Source organism: Corvus cornix, chromosome 12 (assembly GCF_000738735.6).
Source record: "Corvus cornix cornix isolate S_Up_H32 chromosome 12, ASM73873v5, whole genome shotgun sequence".
In the NCBI taxonomy this organism is placed as follows: Eukaryota; Metazoa; Chordata; class Aves; order Passeriformes; family Corvidae; genus Corvus; species Corvus cornix.
The window spans coordinates 5,656,258-5,675,998 of record NC_046342.1 but is presented as its reverse complement, the minus strand read 5'-3'; positions in this window follow the sequence as shown (position 1 = coordinate 5,675,998).

Genomic DNA, 19,741 nt, shown 5'->3' with positions numbered 1-19,741 from the left:
CCGCTTCCAGGAAACCTTTATAAAATTCAGACCAGATTCTTGAGCAAGAACCAAATGTTTCAGCCAGAAAGATTTCTTTTTTCCTCTTTTTTTTTTTTTTTCATTTTATTTTTGGGAAGGGTGAATGGAGGATGATTGAATCTGAACTGAATGTGAACAGATGATATTTTCAATGGCACGTTTAGCATTTCTCTGAGAAGGCTCCAATGGGCACAGTGCTGCCGTTGTTTTCTTCAAGATGTCAGTCAGGCCAATGTGTTTAAACAGGTTTGGCTGTTACCTTCTTTCCTCATGTTTCACAAGTACAACCAGTGAGTCATGTGCAATATTATTTATTTGTATTCCAGCACAGCAGTGACGGGCTCTTGTGGGAGGCACTGCAGAATGCCCAGTGAGGGAATGGCTTTGCTTTTAAAGAGGAGCCCAGCAAAACACCCAAAGTGCTGGCTGAAATTGCCAACCCCCATCCATGCAGCAGGAATGGAGGTGGCCTCCCTCCCGTGGCATGTGCCACTGCACGGCGCTGATGTGGCTCCCTGTGGGGCACAATGGCCTTGTTGGCCATGCCAAAGAGGGGCTGAGGTTCTCTGAGCTGAAGGACAACCTGGTGCTACTCAGTGACCACCCACAGTGGAGCCACAGTCCAGCCACTGCTCTGAGCTCTGCCGAGGTGCCTCGGGGGGGTCACACACACTGGGCCTCCTGTCCTGAGTGTGGTTGGGTGAGTGAAGGAGGCCTGATGTACCTGGAGGTATCTACCTTCATTGAGAAAGTCCTCCAGTGTATGGCACTGAGCAAAGGCAGCCTTGCAGTGTCCACCCATCTGTGCTCTGCTGGATGCAGGGTCTGTGTAGAGCATCCTGTGTCTCCCTGAACCAGCAGCCAGTGTGACTGCCCAAAGATGCTTTTCTGCATTAAAGACTGTCTCTCTCCAGGCCTTAGTTAACTTCCCGGTTAATGCAGAAGCATGAATTATTCATCAAACCGCCAATGAGGCCATTAAGTTTCCCATCCTTTGAAGATACCGGTACCTATTCCTATTCCAAGAGCAAAGGAGGAGGCTGCAGATCTAATTGCAGGCAACAAAGTGAGGAAGACTCCTCGTCTGCTGCTTTCCTAGTGAGCCTGAAAAGCCTCTCTTTTATAGAGGTGTCAATAGCAATTTCATTCTCTTTTCGGAGGAACAAGTGCCTTTAACCATTTAAACCCACTTAAACGAACAGCTTTTGTGCTTCGATTACAGACACAATGCAGAGAAAAGCAGCCCCGGTTGGATGCGAGGTCCCCCGCTGGGGAAGGTCCAGCCTGTGGCCAGAGGGGTCGTGGGTGCTGCTCTGCCCTCCTGACCCACCGACCTCTCCCAGCTGGGACAAGCCTCTCGCTGCTGATCTGAGCCTGGATGCGGGGCTGCATGGGCAAGGTTTGCCGTATGAAGGCTGCACTTTGTGACACAGCCACAGAGCAGCGCCTATCACCTCTGAGTGACACCCTGCCTCATCCACCAGCCACTGCCAAAAGCCCCCACATTTCTCCAGGAGGCCTGGGCAGCCAGTGCCTGACTTGGCATCTCAGGAGGCATTTTCTCTGTTTTGCTTTCCTCTGCTGGCTTTGTCCCACTCAAAACTACCCAGGAAAATGGCTTTCTGAAGCCCACGGGGGTGACTTTGCTGCAGAACTCAAGCCCCTGCCCAGGCACAGTGGTCTTCTTTGTTGTTCAAAATACTCCAAGAGCTCCAGGCTAAGTGGATGACAGCAGAGATAATAAATAATCAAAGACATCAATAGTTCTGGGGGGTTTTATAGACACTCCTCTCTCAAGATCTCAAAACATTTCACAAATGTCAGTTTGTGGAGCCTTACACATGCTCTTGCCAGACTGAGTGGAAAAGAGTCGGGACATGCAGGACAGCAGGAACCAGAGCACAGCCTCTCTGCCCCCAGGTCATGAACCTTTTGGGCCACAGCTCTGAGCAACCTGCACTTGTATAAACATTCAGGGATATGCTGCCTTTGCTCCCTGATTTTTATATGCACAGCACCATTTAGGTTGGGTAGAAACAAAATCAGGGAGGCTGTTTCCTCTTGTTGAATTTTTTTCCAGCAATTTTTTGGTATAAATAACCCAAAAGAGTGGTGGTGATACCCACCAGTAAGCACTGGCCTGTTTATGTGCTGTGAACCATGCCTTGAAGGGAGCACAGTACCACTGTCATATTATTTTGACATTAAAATGCAATAGTATTAAGTGATAAGGGAAGGAGATTGTCTAGTCCAGGCAATCTTACCCTTCAAGGTAGAGTTAAGCAAACTGAATGGTTAAACAAGGACTTTAATGAGGTTTGAGGCTAGTTTGCTTTCACAGTCCTTCCTTAGGGATTGTATTAAACCTGGTCCCAATTATCTCATGGCTGGAGTGAACTTGAGAAGGCTTTGCTGGGCAGGCTGAAGTGCCACGACTGTAGGAAAGCCTGGAGGAAGACACCTTGTCTTCCTTTCTATGTGCTTTCAAGGTGTTTGCAAGCTCACCCCATTGAAATGTGTTTCTCTTGCCTTTGCAGTGGCCTTGGCTGACTTGGTGCTCAGCTGGGTCTGAAAAAGGAAGCAGATGGCAGCAGCTGAAAACTAGAATAAGAAGAAGTTGCCTTGTCTCAGTCTTTCATGTAATAAAGTCCTGCTGAACAGCAATATTAACAGAAAAGGGATGAGGTCTGAGCAAAGAAAGCTTAGGGGGTTTGGTACAAGTGGGAAGACACATGATCTGTCTGCTTAGGAGCACACACAAATGCCCAAAATTCAGGGCACCTTTTGGGGCATGTCTGTCCTTGTATAGTCATTTGCATTTCCTAAATATGTTCAGTTCAAACACACCCAACGTGTAGGGAATCTGTCCAACTGTACCGTGACCCTTGCGACCACTTGGCACCGGGGTGAGCTCAGAGGAAGGCAAGGACTGTGGCAGAAAAAAGGGACCAGTGAGGTTTTTCTCTTCATTCCATCTAAACTGACTTTTTAGTCTTAGCATGAGGCAGCAGGGAAGAGAAGGGACAAAGCAAGGCACAAAATGCATCTTTCTCTCTGAACTGTGCTCCGTTAGCTCCTCTCTGATAGCTCCCCAGGACAAACTGTCTGTGTTGGCAGTCTCTAGTGAGGAAGATCACATCTCTTGGGTGAAGCCTTTTTCACTCACTGAAGATTTAGTTGTTTTTGGACCGATGGCCAAAAAACCCCATGGAGACTTAGATCCTCTCCTGTTTCCAGAAGGAAGGAAGGGAGGGAGTGATTTTCACTGCAGCAGCCAAGTACATGACAGCGTGACAGTCTGTGGTCCATCCCAGGGCTGCCTGGCTGCCACACTAAAAGTTGTACCAAACTGTACCCATTAATGATCACAAAAAAAGTAAGTGGATTAAAATAATTTAAGAAATAACTTCCCCAAAAAACACAGGAATTCAGCATCTGCACTTATCTGCTAGGCTGCAAAGTAGTGATTCTGGTTCAGGAGTTGATGTTGGAAGCAGTTTCTGAACTGTGTTAAGATCTTTCCTGGCTAATACAAGCCCAAAGTGGCTACAGCTAATGCAAAATGCTTATGTTGATTTATAGAAAGGCTTCCCAAGTTCCTGGGTAACAACAGCAAAGGAGAATCCAGTTGATTTTAGTTTGGTTTTTTTTCCTTTTTCTCAGCCTCAGTTTCATTTTAACCCACCTTGGCGGGAGGTGGATTCATTTGGCAAACCTGCTGCTGTTGGTGCAGCAAGTCCCCTGTGCCGGTGCTAAAGGCTGCAGCATCCCAAGGTTCAGTGAGCCACAGATGCAGCCCTGCCCCTGGGTTTTTAGCAGCTTGTCTGGAAACACGGGGAAGGCACAGCACAGAGCCACAAAAAGAGAAGAAAGCCAGAGAAAATGGACGTGGAGCGTGAGAGACCCGTTTAGCGAGGCAGAGAGAAGTGAGAAGCAATTTGACTTCTGTGCCCAAGTACTTTCACAGAGAGAAAGCACCAGGTATGGAAGGGCTCCTTAATCTTGGGAGGTAAATCAGGGCGAGCATCCCTGGCTGGTGAAAAGAAGCAAAGAAAGTTCAACAGGGCTTGTGTTTTTGGCAGCGAGGACAGTGAGCCTTGGGGACAAATCACCCACAGCAGAGGCTGCTTTGTCTCAAACACTCTAATAGTCCTTCTTTTGAGATAGGCGTAATCAACAGAAGCCATTAATCTTAATGTTGGGGTAATTAAGCTCAATACAGGGCAACTGAGTGAAAATGAATAGGCTGGGATGTACGGGAAGTCAGATGGGATAATTCTTTGTGGCCTTCCAGTATACAAACAAGCTTTGTAGTCCTAACGTGAGCCCCAGAGGCTCGCTGTGTTTTACTGTGAAAAGATGTGGGTTTATTAACACCAGATACCCTCCCAGGCCACTTTCACAGAAACTGGAGGATGTTGCTGGTGTAGAATGGCACTGGAATTCTTTAAAATACTGGCAGATCTGCTCCCGCTTTTCTTTCTGCACCCAGAGTCTGCAGGATGTGACGGGATCAGGTCCAAAGCTGCGGCCAAGGGCTGCTCTCGCCGAAAGCGTGCGGGTGGCGCTCGGCCCGGTGCTGGTGTCGGCGGGGGGACGGGCAGTGCCACAGTGCTCAGCAGTTGCCACCCGATGGAAGGTCAGCCACAACGCTGCCATTTGCAGCGGGAGCCAGCCGGAAAGATGTCCGTGGTGGAGGTGTCCCCTGAGCAGGGAGGGCGGCAGCGCCAGGGGCCGAGGATGGAAGCGGTCTCCGCTGTGTAAATGTCACTGCCCATCGCCTCCTCCTCTGCCCAGCCCTGCGCGGCCCCGTGACGGACACGTCTCAGCTTTATCCAGGAACATGCATTTCTTTCTGTCTGCTTTCCCTTTTGCAACTGTGCTGTTTCTGACTTTATAGTCACATATTTATTTTATTAGTTTTTTTAATCAGCGTTAGTTTCAGCCACGTTGCCGTGTTGAGCGACAGAAGGGAGAAAATGTGATGCGCTGTCCTCCCCAAACCTGGAGCACGTACAGCCGGGTGGCAGTTCAGGCTTGGGTTCTCATCTGGAAGCTGGAGCTGTGTTTCTAACAATACAGCACCCACCCAGCATGAAATTGTAATGGATCACGCCTTGCCCTAGGTCCTTGGCTTATCCTTGGCTGACACTGAATTAAAGGGCATGATGTGTGGGACTCAGTAAATCCCTAACCTGCTGTCCCAGAGACAAGTATTACCAACCACACCACGCTGACACATGAGATTAGTGGAAGAGGTGCCCTCAATGCCACAGGCAGAAATGGGTCAGCTCCTATTTGGAAAGCTCTCTACTTGAAGTGAGTAGCGATGCAGCCTGTAGGAATAAAAGGCCAAAAATCCTGTGTTTTCTGCCTCGGAGCCCTGCTGAGATGCACAGGCAGTGAGTTCTCAGCAGCTGAACAGGACCATTTGTGTGGTGGATATTTGCTTTGTGAATGGCATTTTATTAGAAATTAGGTAGCAAAATTAGGAAACAGTCCATCTTAGCAGCTGCACTTAGCAAGTGTGAAACTCCTTGCTACCACTGAAGTCCCTAAATTTGTGTAAAGTATATCAGCCAAGAATTTGTTTATTAAAGGCTTTATTGTAAACTTTTCAAATGCAATACTGGTGTCCCCACTGCTTCTAATAACTGACTGCAGCAACAACACAAATCTCAAATCTTTTTCCCTTTCCCTCTTCCCTTTGCCCTAATCAAATCCTTTATTCTTGCTTTTTCTGACATACCAGGTTTTCTGGCTTGGTTCAGCAGTGACTAAGTAGCTGTACAGTAACAAAACAGTGCTGTCTTTGTTCTGGAAAAGTGGAGAAATGAGAAGTATAATCTTGAACTAAGGAAGCTCACAAGTGAGAAGGAAACCACGTGTATTCTGGCACGAGCTGGATTGAATTTACCAATGCTGCCTAGAAAGAGAGCAAAGAAAGAAAACAAACTCGTTTGTTGTTTTGTTTTACCACCTCCCAAATGACCCGAAGCCCCTCAGAGCTGATGGTGTTTTGGTGGTTAAGCTGATGATACTCATCTGCCTCTCATGCATTTGCCTTATTTTCTCCACTCTCCCACTGTCTGTTCGCTCTCCCACGCTGCACATGCTCATCCTGCCAGTCGGGATCACGAGGAACCCTGATAGTGTTCTTTCTGCTGGGTAGCATCATGTCTTCAGCTGGTATTTTGGACAGCAAATCATCCCCAAAGCTGCACTTCACTCAGGACAGCCTACTGTGCTTCTTCCATCATGTGGGCCCCTCCAGAGATAGCTCAGCTGAGCAATACGTGCATCCTGTAAGGAAACCTTAGCTGTATCTCTTCCTGGGTTATTTCAGTGAGTCCTATTAATTCAGCATGCTTGCAGAAAGCAAAACTGAAACGTAAAGTGCTACCCCTGCTGTGTGAATCCTCAGGACAAGATGGCATAGCCTGTGTGCTTTCCAAGGTGCCTTGGATGCCTTCAGTCTGCCTGTGCTCCTGGGCTGGCTACAATCCCTCTGGGAGAATTCAAAAAGGGAGAACTCACCTGCCACAAAGGTGTTACAGCTGCAACATGCAGGTGGGACAGAGTAGGCAGATACACTTGAGATGAGAGCAAACCCCTGCTCCTCCCTGGAGCTGGTGTAGCCAAGCGTTGAGCTGGAGAGCAAAGCCCTGTTTTATTTGCTGGTGACCTTGCAAAATCTGCACAGACATTCAAGGCATGCAGCAGGCAGGAAAGGGGAGTGCAGGACAGGTGGAAGCCAGATGTGAGCTGGCTCATTTGAAGGTTTGTGCACAGACCTGGGCAGTATTGTTTTGTCTGCTCTTTTGAGTCTGCCCCTCGAACCACTCCACAGCACGTGCACCAGTGGTACAGTTAATTCCCCTGGGAAATTTGGCTTCTCCAACCATCAGATGGTGTGTGTAGTTTGCTCTGTGTCTGGCTGTGATTCTGTCCTAGTGGGACGTGCTCCTGTTCTAGGTCTGGCCCTGCAAGGCAGAAAGATCTGCCCTCCCAGAGCCTGTTCTCCAGGAGAAACCTCTGAGCTGGCTCTGGGACACTGAGCCTAGTGGGGAAGGAAGGCAGGGACAGCCTGATGAGGAACCCAACAGCCTGAGAAACAATCTGGAGGCTCCTCGGAGGAGCAGAACATGGGTACAGAGCCAGGTCACAGAGCTGATGGGAGGAAAGGCACCTGGAGAAGACTGTGTTGAGCTCACAGCAGTGTAGAGGCTCAGTAAAACCAAGCCTAAAAGGAAGGACTTGTCTTCTGGTCATGAGTGGGAGGAGAGTTTGTTTTAATCCTTTTTTTTGGGGGGGTAGTTTTAACCCTTTTACTGTAGTTCTTTATTCCAGGACTTCATTGGTCAGGAGTAGGAGGCAGTCATGGGAGCTTCTGATGCTGGGTAGGGCTTGGGTAGACCCACCTCAAAGGTCTTGAGGTTCTGAAAACCCACGGTCAGATTTATCCCTTCAGCCAGTTTCTGTGGCCTTCTTTGGCCAGTCAGGACAGGTTACATCAGCACCAAGCCAGAACAACTTCTTGGCCTAACCAGTGACCCCAGTGGGAGGGCAGCTCTGGTGGACTGGAAGTGTGCAGTGTCCCAGCAGTGCTTTGCAGAGCAGGTCCTCAGGTTTCCAGCCTGCTGGGATACGTTGCTGTCGCAAATCATGTTTCCCAGATTTTTCTTCATTGGTGGGAGCCTCGTGAAACATGGGCTACCTTCTGCTCTTTCCCATGTCTTCGGGGCCCTTTGGGTACTGTGGGCCTGTTTTCTCTATCAGGGTGGTTTCCCTGTGTGTTCCCCATGGGAAGAGCCATCAGTGTGGTCGTGACACTGGAATTCATTACGAGATGACTGTGACAACTTCAGGAAATAAACAGTGGGAGCAGATGGGCTTCCAGAGACCAGAAATCCCATTTCTCTATGAACATCCTCAGTAACTGGATGCGTGCAAAAACAAAGGAAGGAAGGAAAAAATGCCAAAGGCTTGGGACAGCCTGTGGGCAGAATTGCCTTAACACATGAGCGAGCATTTTCTGGTGGTTCCAGCGTGGTGGGCACCTGCAGAGCTGCACATGAACCACCTGATACGCTCTGTTTCATTGTGCTGTCACTCACTGAGCTGTTGCAGGAAGATTTCCACCCCGCCACCCCAAAGCATGGTTATCCTTCAGGACCTGGCGTTCCATCAGCTCGGTGGTGTGACCCAGTCACCTGATTTAACAGGGACGTTTGTTTCTCCTTTAAGGGCACTGAGGCAGTGACTGAACCCCATTCTCCTTCCCCCTGCCCCATCCCACCCTGCCCATCTGTAAATCCTATTGTTTTGAGTTGAAATGCCTTGGCTGCACCAAAAATTACATCCTCAAGGCTGGTATTTGGCAGTACATGGAAGACAGGAGAACTGGAGAAGCGATGGCCATCTAAGGCATTAGGTGCTGCTCACAGCAAACCCTCTTGGCCCCAAACCCTTTCTAGCCAGGTTTGATTTTTTTCTTAGAAGGAATTTTAGATTTTGATGCATAAATAATTGCTGTGATAAGTTTTGTGTTTTCCACAGCACTTCTGAGTTGTGCTGGAAAGCAAAAAGTCTAAAATCTATTTCATTATTTTTTATGAAAGGCTTCGATATTCTCAGGATAGGGAGTCAATCTTCCAGCCACTTCTGAAACTGGTGGTAACTTGCTGATTTTCTGGAGGTGATATTTGATGTCTCCCAAAGGGCTAAGACACACAGTGATACCCCAGCCTTTGTGTTGAGAGTGTGCTGTCCTGGGTTTGCTCCCTGAGAAGCAGCAGATTGCCCTAAAAGTCCCTTGAATTTTGCTCCAGCCACCACTCAGCAACAAACACACACAGGGCTTTAAACCGCCAGTGCAAATGTAAGTTGTTTCAAACAACTTCTTGTCTGTAGAATAAACTAAAATGAAGAGCTCCAAAATATGCAAAGATGCAAAATAATCCTGGCAGGGGGGAATTAATCAGGCATTAAAACCCAGGGCACAGTCCAGGCAGAGATTAGAGAGTTGTTCTTTAATCAAAGCAGCTGAGCTCATGTGTGCCTGCTAGTAACACTGCTTTTCAACCTGGAATTGGAGTTAGAAAAGCAAGGATTTCCTGTAATTCCATTAATACTATTATTACTTGTGCAATGATCTGGAAGCATTCTCTTCAGCTGTGGTGTGGGATCAGGTGCTGTCAACCCAACCTCCTGTTCCTGCTAGGGCAGCAGTGGAATGGGAAGATCCTGCCTGGCTTGGTCCATCACATTGCAGGAACTGTGGCAAAGCATTGCTTGTGAAGGGGAACAGCTCACCTGGGCTTTGGTGCCAACCCCCGCCCTGTGCTGGTCACAGTGAGGACGATGCTCCTTCTTGACATCATTGGATGCTCTTTTCTCTGGCAGCAGCCAAGTGCCAGGGCCTGAAAACCACAGCCCACCAGAGATCTGGTTGTATGCAATGCCCAGACCCTGCTGTGCTCACAGCCAGGCAGTGATTTGGTGGTTTGGTGTGTAAGCTGAGAGCTCAGTCCCAGAAAGATTTCCCTCATCCCCTGGGCTGGGGACAAGGCTTTATGTGGCCTCCAAGGCTCCATCACCAAACAGGACTGTTGCTGTTGAGTGGCTTTAGCCCTCAGGCACAGCAAAGCTCTGGGCAGACCAAAAAAGGACCAAAAGCCACTTGAAGGTGTCAGCACTGAATACATAGCAGTGCCAGCAGCTGCCTTCTGCCTAATGGAGCTGTGCAGATGTGAGAGCACGGGATTAGCAGGGCCCTGAGCTTCTCACTGTCAGGATTTAAGGATGGATTTGAGCTGAGCAGCTCAAGCACAGGGCAGCTGCCCTTGTGGTCAGCGCTCAGTTTCTCCTGGCCCTCCTGCCCTGAATGCCAGTGACTTTCACTTCTTGCCAGGCTGCCTCTCTGCACGAGTGCCTCTTTTCCCAGTTCTGGCAAGGTCTCCACTCACCAAGCAGAGCTGGTGCTTACTGGAGCTTGCTGGACCCTCCTGGGTGCTTACTCGAGCAGAACTCTTTATGGCACTGGGAAGGCTGCCAGGTCTGTGAGAAATGGCACCAGGTTTGCACCTCCACATCCGCATGGTCACTGAGAAATTGCAGCCCAGACTATTTGGTCCTTCCTAGTGCCTGGACAGGGTGGGTTGTTACCAACCAAGCAGAGAGGTGGGTAGATAAGGAGTTCAGTTTTGGCAGTTTTCAAAGTTTTCATGGCTCAGGCTTTGTTCAGGTAGCAGGTCAGGCAGACACAGGTTGGCTTTTCTTATCTCTGGTCCTGGAAAGCTTCTTGTCCAAACCAGGCTGCAATCTGTGCCTTTTGCCTTCAACCCTCTGCATTTCCATGCTGATCCATTTGAACAATGATGTTTGAATGAGCTTTGCCCATCAGTTGCTCCGTGATACTTCAAGGAACAGAGAAATAGAGCAAGTCCCTTTGTTTCCTCCAAGGGTTTTCAGGTGCCAGTGGCAGCTGGCTTGAGAGAGTAGATACAAGTCTACTTGCTTCCTAATTTTTTAACTAAACACCAAATATTTCACTGTTCACTGATCATGACCTGTCTTCTCCTTAGCAGATGGGTATGTATTTGGGACATTTCTCTTTTTTCAGGAGGATGAGAGAGAGGCTTTTCTCCATCCTAGCATTATGCAGCCATGAGAGGTGCTTGCCAGAGGCCCTGCCTGCAGATGGGCAGTGAGTGGCTCATTGGCTGGCCTGGCACTCTGCTCTTAAGTTTGGCTTTTCTTGATGTTAATGATCCTCACCACTTTCCAGCTAGGATAGTGCTGTATGTTGTGGGCCATATAGAGTGCTGAAAAGAAACAAAACATTTGGGAATTGTCCCATCCAAACAAAACTCAATTGATCTTCATCTTGAAATTCAACAATAAATAAAAGGAGGTAAAGATATTTGCAAGGACACTACCTTGTAGCTTTTCCATGCTAAAAGGCTATGAAATAAGGAGTGGAGATGTGTGTGCAGACACATGAGGATGCTGCTGGGCAGAGTGATCTCCAGGTCCTGTGCTGACACCCTGCCCCTCTTCATGGTGATGGGCTGCAGTACCCACTCCTTGTTGATTGCTGCTTATTGCCATCAGGACTGCAGGGCAGAAAACGTGCTGAAAGCAGGCCAGCCACAAAAACAGCTCTTCTGAGTTGATTTCTGCTGTGTTAGGAGGAAAACAGTCTATAAAGGAAAATTCAAGAGAGAGCTGGGACAATCAAAGGCAGCATAGGCGAGAGACAGCTAAATAAAAGCAGTGGCAGCGATGTGCCCCCAGCGAGGAATCACTGCCTTCTCCATTAAGAGTTAACACTGGATCAGCACAATCCCTATTTTTAACTGTCTCTAGCAGTTTCCTAGCAGCCTGCTTTGACTGGGTTATGCTGAAGGCCTGCCTTAATGTTAGTGCCATCGGGGAAAAGAGGAATTCCTGCGCTGGCCCGGGAGCTGCAGGACATTCCCAGAGTGTCCTGCTTCGCTCATTGCCTTTTCCAAAGCTTCTGTCTGGTTGAAATAAGAGCCCTTCCAAAACTTCCAAGCAATTAAATTAAAACTCCTTGGAAGGCAGGCCTGGATTGCCTTTCAAGAAGGGAGGCTGACTGCAAGCAAAGTTAGCAGTGCTGGTGTTGAACGGTACAGCAATGCTTGGAGCAGTTTGCCCTCCCATGGCCAATTGGAACTTGCAGCTTCTGCTCTCCAGTGCTGCCACAGAGATTTCCTTTGGCTCAGATGGACTCAGACTCTGGATTAGCATTGTGCTCCTTGCCTGTGTCTTTAGTCCAACCCCAGGATAATCCGCCTGAAAGGGAGAGCAAGGGGTTTGCTGGAGCAAAGCACTCTCATGGAGAGTGCCCAGCACAGCCTTCTCCAGCAGCCCCTGCTTCCTTGCAGGCAGTTTTGGCTTCTTGGGGATACCGTGGGCCTGTTCTGCATGTCATGGTTTGGTCACTTCTTTGTGGTTTGTTGAGGCTCTTGGGTAAACTACAAAATACCCAGAGCTGCTGCGCCTCAGTGGGAGCACCTGACAAGTGATTGCAGGCTGAAGCACTGCTGGGTACGAGCTCTCTGGACACATCTTCTGCATTCAAAGACAAGGGGAAATGGCCTCAGGTTGTGCCAGGGGAGGTTCAGGCTGGACATCAGGTAGAATTCTTCCACTGAAAGGGTGATTAATCATTGGAGTAGGCCACCCGGGGCAGTGGTGGAGTCACCATCCACGGAGGTGATCAAAAAAGGAGCGGACGTGGCCCTTTGCAATATGGTTTAGGGGGTTTGGCAGTGTTGGGTTAAGGGTTGAAGATATCAGAGGTCTTTTCCAACCTTTGTGATTCTGTGGTTCATGGATCCCATTGTGAGATCATTCCTCCACTCTGGGGCCGGATCCCTCACACACCTCTTACGTTTGAGCAACCCCACTTCAGGCTGTGCCTGCACCTGGGGTGCAGAGAGCAGGTAGGCCTGGCATGGATGGCATCAACAGAGCCACAGAAGAAAATGGGATGAAAATAGCTTTTTGTCAAGGTTTTGCATGGGAAAACAAGAGATTAAATGCATGCTCCCAGTTTCTGCACTTTTTAATTGCATTTCCTGAGATTCAGACTTTGAGGCATTTAGGCAGAAGACAGACAGCAGTAGATAGGCTGATTTCTGCCTCCTGCCCACCATCTTCAGTGACATTCCAGTAAACAACCAGGCATGAAGCACTGATGCTTCTTTCCTTCATCCATCTCTCAAAAACCTCTTTTTCTAATTTGCCCTTTGAATTTGTTGGGTTTCTCTTCCCCAGCATCTTTGGTAGATTCCCAAACCCCAGCTATCCCCGCAGCCCGAGACAATCTGCAGTGGATTTCTAGGCAATATGTGCATGACAGCAGTTCTCTCCCTGGTGTCCTACGGTGTCCCCAGCCCCACTCTCCAGGAGACAAAACACTGGAATCTGGTCCCTGTTAATGGGCCATTAGAACTAGCAACATCCAGAGTTGAACGCCTTGGTCTTTGATCTGCCAGCAGTTACTGTGCAGTGTCCAGTGCAAGTGTGGAAAGCCGCATGATTTTAATGACAGGGTGTCCACTGAAGTCTCTGGTTTGCAGGAGGTTGTGATAATTTCCTCTTTCTCCCAGATAAAAGAAATGCAGAGTAAGAGAAGTTCCTTGGCCACTGCTGGGTGGACACTTTGAATACCTCATTTAATTTACTAGATAATGATCACATTTATGGAACAGCTTGTTTCAATTTTCTCATTATCACTAACTGAGATGATAGCTTATTTAATCCGCTTCTGCACCACTTCACAGACAATGAGAAATGTGGGAAGGGAAGTCATTCAGGAGAGCATGTGGAGCCCTGGCGTAAGCAGGTTGATACAGATGAACCATCAGTGAGGAAGCCTCAGGTTTCTGATGAAGGTCACTTAGAGGAACTGAGTCATTTTGCAGGACCTGTGCTGTTGTCCATTCAGGACTCAGGTCATGCTGGAGTTCAGTGGCTGTACCAGATGCCAAAGCTTTTTCTCTGAGACAGTAAGAGGTCTGTGCTGTTAAAAGACTGATATATTGTCTGCCAAGAGGACTGAAGCAAATGATGAATGAGATCAGAGATGAATTTGCTCTAATACTAATACATTATATGTAAGAGCACAGAGTGTTTCCGCTGATTCTGAAAGAAATTTAATCCTCTGCCACTGAGAAGGAAATGGGTTTGTAAGTCTGAGGAAGGAATGCATCATAATCCCAGAAGAAGTAGGCAGTGATTTCTTGGCACAGGAGATCTGGCAGGATTTTGAAGTGGAACAGGAGCAGGTTTAGCCAGTGGATTTCAGCAATGGCAAACGGGGTGAAGGACACCTGTGGCGTCTTGGCTGTCCCTGGGCTGTTGTGTCTGTTTTCGTATCCTTACCCGTATAATGGGAGCAAGATTAATTATCCAATGTTTTCACATGGAAGAGAGCAAGTTCTCATGCTGCTAAACCACCTCCTTCCCTGATCACAGGGCATGTAAAACCCTGCCATGTGAGAAGATGGGACCCCAGCTTCACTGTCAGCCGTGGAGGAGAACCACCTGATAGCCCAAAGGGAACTGCCAGAGAGCTCTGACATCTTCTCTTGACTTGTCCAGTGTAACAAATAAACAAACCCACCAGCTGTCCAAAGCAGAGCAAGGAGAATGCAACTGACGGATTATATCCACAGTCACACCTTCAAGAAATACCAGCATTTCTGAAGGCTTGTTCAGACCCCTGAAGTGTAAAGTAAAATTATCCCTCTTATTTCAGTTGGCTTCTAAAGAAGGAGATACACAGGAGGGGCCTGAAGTATTCAGATACTGACCTGTGTTCAGTGGTCTCTCCCTAGAACCTTCTGGAGAAGTCAAATGAAAAGCCAGGTGTGCATTGCAGGGGGATTTGTTTTTCCAAATAGAATTTATAAGACAAGCAGAAAAGCAAGGAACTCTTTGGAGTCCAATTGTAAATTAGACCATCAGTCTTTCCTGCATCAATTTTATAAAATATCTGCTTGACCTGTAGCTGTTTAGGAATCATTCTTTAAATATTCTTTTGAGCACCAGCGTCAGAGCTCTGTCTAAAAAGTCCTTTATAATGGGCTGTTCTGCCTTCAGCTCCTACTCGTTTTATGCTAATTGCTGACAAGTCATAATTTTCCAGTAAACCACTCAGAATAAGCTCCATGCAGATATTAATGATACAATAACTCTTTGAGCAGCCACCGAGACTGAAACATGAAAAGCAAAAGGCATTTTCCTTTTGGGATTTGACCCCCTGATTTACAGCTTGTCTTCTAGGCAACAGGCACAAACTCTGTGTGTGGATGGTTGGTTTCCAATCCCCGGATCACAGTGATGAGTTGAGCAGTTACCTACAGGATTGACTGTGCTAGGATGGGAGTACCTGGGCTGCAATTCCTGCCCAGACTTAGGGGAATGAGGTGCCCAGATCCCACCAACTTTGGTAGCAGGCAGTGCCATATTTACTGAGGATTTCTGGAATCCAAGCTGTCACCTCTGCTACTGCTGGCTGAACTTCTAGTCCAGCCTTACCAAGGAGTGACTGTGAGTTTTGTGACATGGAGGGGTAGCCAGGGTGCACTGATGGTCAATGGAATGGTCAGGCATGCCTTGGGGTACCACTGCTGCCTTAGGAAAGCACCCAACTGCAGGCAGGTCCAGGAAGGGAAGCACCAGGAGGAACCCCTGGCCAGACCACCTAAGCTATGGAATAAATCCTCCCATGCATTTAGCCCTGCAGACACACATCTGCTGTCCAGTGGTGAGCAGGGGAAATTCTACAGAGTGAGCTCGTTCCAGGAAGCTTTGGTCTTATTAGTTTTTGGAGGAAGCCCAGGAAAAATTCCATTGGAAAGCTGAAAGCTATTATGGCAGGATAGCTGCTAAGTGACTTGGCATTTGCCCTTGGAGACCAGCTCTCCCAACTTTATGAAAAAATTATATAATCTGATTCTCCGGTTTTGTGTCACTGCAGGCCCAGTGTAGTGTTTCTACAAAAGGATCGTGATGTTCAACAATTGCCATTGTATGTCCATTCTTTTTTTATTGGTAGAACAAAAGGGGAAATTAGAAAGAAAATGCTGAAAATGTAAAGTCTCCTATTGACTTGCTTCTCTTTGGAGTCCAGTAAGCTGTGGAACACTGAAGATTTTTCAGTCCTTTCAGTTACGTTATTAAGTAACTCCTAATATCACTTATGGGTGTTTAAAGAGAGGAAAATGGGATTTCTCCTGTCTGCCAATTAATTCATCCTGATTAGCACACAATCTTTAGGGCATCATCACCACCTGTGGGCCTCTCCTTCTTCCTCTGCTTGCCACTACAGCTGTCTGGTGTACCTGTTGAGCTGTTAACTCAGGGCATTGTCCTCACCTGGAGAGGCCATTTGTTGACAGCTTGTCTGGAACAAGCTGAGGGTATCCTTGGGAGGAGATGTTGAAGCATGGGGGAGCAGCCAAGCTGGAACTTCAAGAGAAAGAGGCAAGTAATGAATTCTTAAAAGTAGCTGAGCCCGTGGTGGGGCTGAACTGGTTAGGAGCTGATAAATATCTTCCTCTTCCTTCCTTTGGTTTTGAAGAGACAGGCTGTGCTGCTTTGCTGCTTTGGACAAGCTCTAAGCACCTCTAACCTGCAGGGAAGGCTCAGTTGTCCATTCAGGCCCAGGGCTGGCACTGGTTGTAGCTGGCAGAGGATGAGGGGATCCAAACAAGTGGTTTCTGTTGCTCAAAATGACCGTGCAGTGTTGCCCCTCTACCTGCAGTGCCCTGCTGCACATCCTGCCTGGTGAAGGCATTAGGAGGGACCTGCCAAAGCCTCCACACAGCTCTGACATTCCATACCCCTGAGCTTCAGCTGAGTCACCCCCCAGGCAGATCCTGAGAGAAAATCTCTGTGACTCAGGAGGTCCCAGGAGCAAGGTGGCTGGAAAGAGCCACCAAACAAGGGAGGTTTTCTCCTTGCCACCATGCTGCTGATCCTGATCTGCTGAGGGGCAAATGGGACATTCAGACATGCTCTTAGGCTTAGGAAGGGAAAGGAATGAATAGAAAACAGGAGGAAAGAATGAGAATAGGCATGGAAGGAGGAAAGCCATTTTGGCCTGGGGGGCTGTACAGCTGCCTATACCAAAGTCTCTTCCCATCCTCCCTGCCACACAAAAGAGGCTTCAGTGCTCACCAGAAAACTGATGAAAGGTGCACAGTGCAGAAAGCAGAGGTTGGAAAGCTTTGTGAAACACTGGTGAGCAGCGCCCAACAGAAGCATTTTCTGCTTCGGAAGATAGTGCACAGTGTTGGGAGAGCAGTGCTGAGCCTCAGCCTGTGCCATGGGGGGCATTCTGGGGAGCAGAGGGGCTGGGTTTGTGGCAGTAAGCAAGGATCTGGGCAGGGTACACACAATGGGTATTTTAGAGGGCCATGGCCATCGCCAGGAAGGCAGCTAATGTTGCATCTGGTCAAAGGATGAGCCAAAATGAAACTGTGGCAGCCTGAAGTGGCCATGTCCCCTACAATGTGAGTGGGTGAAGGGAAGGCCAGCCTGTGCTTCTCAAACAGTGTTACACTGTGGTGTCATTAGCAGGCTAGGCAGCAAGGCTAAGGATTAGTCCTTTGAAGTTCCCAGCCCTCTCCCCACTCTGCTGTCTTGTGCTTGGGGCTGTTTGAGGCCAAACAGTGTCTCTGTGCATGCAAGGAGCTGTCATGCTGTCATGAGCTAGTTAGAACTGACAGATAATGCTTGATTTTACATTATAACCCATTTTCCCCCCCCACGCCGATTGTACATGTCTCTTCATGCCCAGGCTGTGTCATTTCCGTTTGTTTCCACTTCTTACATCTCTCTTTGGCGGGGCTCTGTTCCTCCCCGCCTGCTGAGCACACTGAGGTTTCGGCTGTGCCCGGAGCTGTGCAGACTTGCAGTGCTGTGATCCCGAGCTCGCTCCTCGCCAGGCACAGGGGAAGGGATGGCACAGGCTGGGTTGGGTGGCACCGGGCCGAGCAGGACGCGAAGCCAACAGCTTGCCGCTGCTCCCATAGTAGGTGTGGCATGATTAACAGCAAAGGTCTAAGAACAAATGAGTAATCTCCCTTTCAGTCCCAGCAATTTTGTCTTTCATTATTAAAAAAAATAATTTAAATCCCTTTCTGCTCCATTGCTGCATCCTGAAGGCCACTAAATGTCCCTTTACTGGAACCAAATAATCTTTAAGGTTCTTTCGAACCCAAAGCATTCTAGGATTCTATATAGCCTTATCACCAGTGTGGCTCCAGCTGAATCCAAACCCCTCCCTGTGCTCACAAGCGTTGTGCATAAGACAGCGGGGATGCCCTGAGGTGCCATCAGACACGGGGACTGATGTCCTTGTGATGAAAGGGGGAGATTGATGCTCAGTTCAAATCCCCTGAGCCCCAGTCAAGAGCTTTTAAATATCTGACCACTCTTTGTTCCCTGCTCTGGAAAAGCAGCAAAGCACTTGTCCAGTGTTAAACACACCAGTAGTTTTGCTGTTGATTGGCAAAGCCTGTGACCACCAGATGCATTCATTTTAAGGTGTCCCAATTTTAAGAACATAAAAATAAAACTTATTCCATTTAAATAATTTGGTAAGTCATTTAAATCTTCCAGGAGTAAAGGCCAAGCTGTACAGCTTATGTTAAAAGAAAGAACTGTAAAAGTGCAAGAGTTTTTTTTCCTTCAGGAAAAAAACCCCACCATTTTCAGATTGCCATGACAAGTTTTTATGTATTTATCTTTTCCTTCCCCATTGATTTGTTGGAGATAACTAATAAGCTGGTAAGGGTGATTATAATAGTTCCAAAAATAAGACTCAGAGAGATTCCCTGCAGCCTGCATCCGACAGGTCTTGTCACTTGGATGCATTTGTGAAAAGCTGGTTTGTCTCTCAGATGACAGATGCTTTGATGAGCTAATCATCTCATTTCCGTGAACTGCACATCTGTAAAAACAAAAGGGGATGAGACTCGAACAAGTGACTAAGCCCTGTTCTTGTTTGCTTTGTTTCGTTGCTATTATTTGAGCGGAGCTGCCGTGCCCCATGCCAGCTGACAGGTGACGTGACACGTGCTATTTTGAGCAGATGACTCCTCTCTGGGGTTCTGCTCACCACAAAGCCCACAAGAGGCTTTTTTGCCCGCACCACTGGTGGTCTCTGACACCCCAGGAGCACCCAGCCTTGGCTCAGCCAGCCTCTCACCTCATGAATGTGTTGCTCCAGCTTAGGAGGCAGATGGAAAGGGCAAAGCTGAGGAGGTGACAGTGATGCAGAAGATCCTGGGGTGCTCTTCTCCATTTCCTGCACCAATGGCCTGTGTTCATCCCCCTGCTGGATCTCCACAAAGGCCACAAGCAGCAAGAGGATCCTCCTTGTGCTCGACACGGGCAGAGCAAGTGCTGGCCAGGGGACAGGGGTCAAGACCCTGCCACAACTTTTCTTCCAGGGCCATCAGTTTTGTGGGGTCACCTGCTCCATCCAGCAGGCAGTAGCTCTCTCGTGCATGTTAGCTTGGGCAGAAGCTGGATGCTAAACAGGTGGTTTCCTGCCTTTGTTACTGCCAAGCCATGGTTTCCCGTTATTTTTTCAGTGTTTGTGCTCAGCAGCCAGCGAGGCACAAAGATGAGCCACTTCTCTGAGGTTTTCTGAACATTTTCTGTACTTTTTCTTTACATTGTGGCACCTTTAAGCTGAAGCACCAAGGGTTCCCAGTTCCCACAGACTGCAGAGGAGCTAGGGGCAGTTCAGTGGCTCAGTCCTGATAGTGAAAGTCCTCCCATCCATCCTGTGCACCAAACCCTACAGCCCATGTGTTCATTCTGGAGAAGGGTCCAACAACGAAATTTAGTGTGTGGTAACTAATCTGCCTTTGCTGTCCACCTCTAGTTAATTTAGATGAAATTTGCTGTATGTACCTTACCAGGTTTTCCTGGTTTTTCTCTTTAACTTTGTGGTCCTAGGTTTCATTCCCTTGTTTCAGTGTTTTCTGGATTAATTTTATAGCAAAATTAATTGTAACTATGTCAATCCACCCATATGATTATCTGAATCAGGAAGTTTGTTTTTCTTCAGTTTTTTGGTGCAATAGAGCTGTGATGAAGGAGGAGCAGATAAAGATCCTTGAGGGAGGGATATGCCCAGCTACTGAGGCTGCAAATCCTCAGAAGT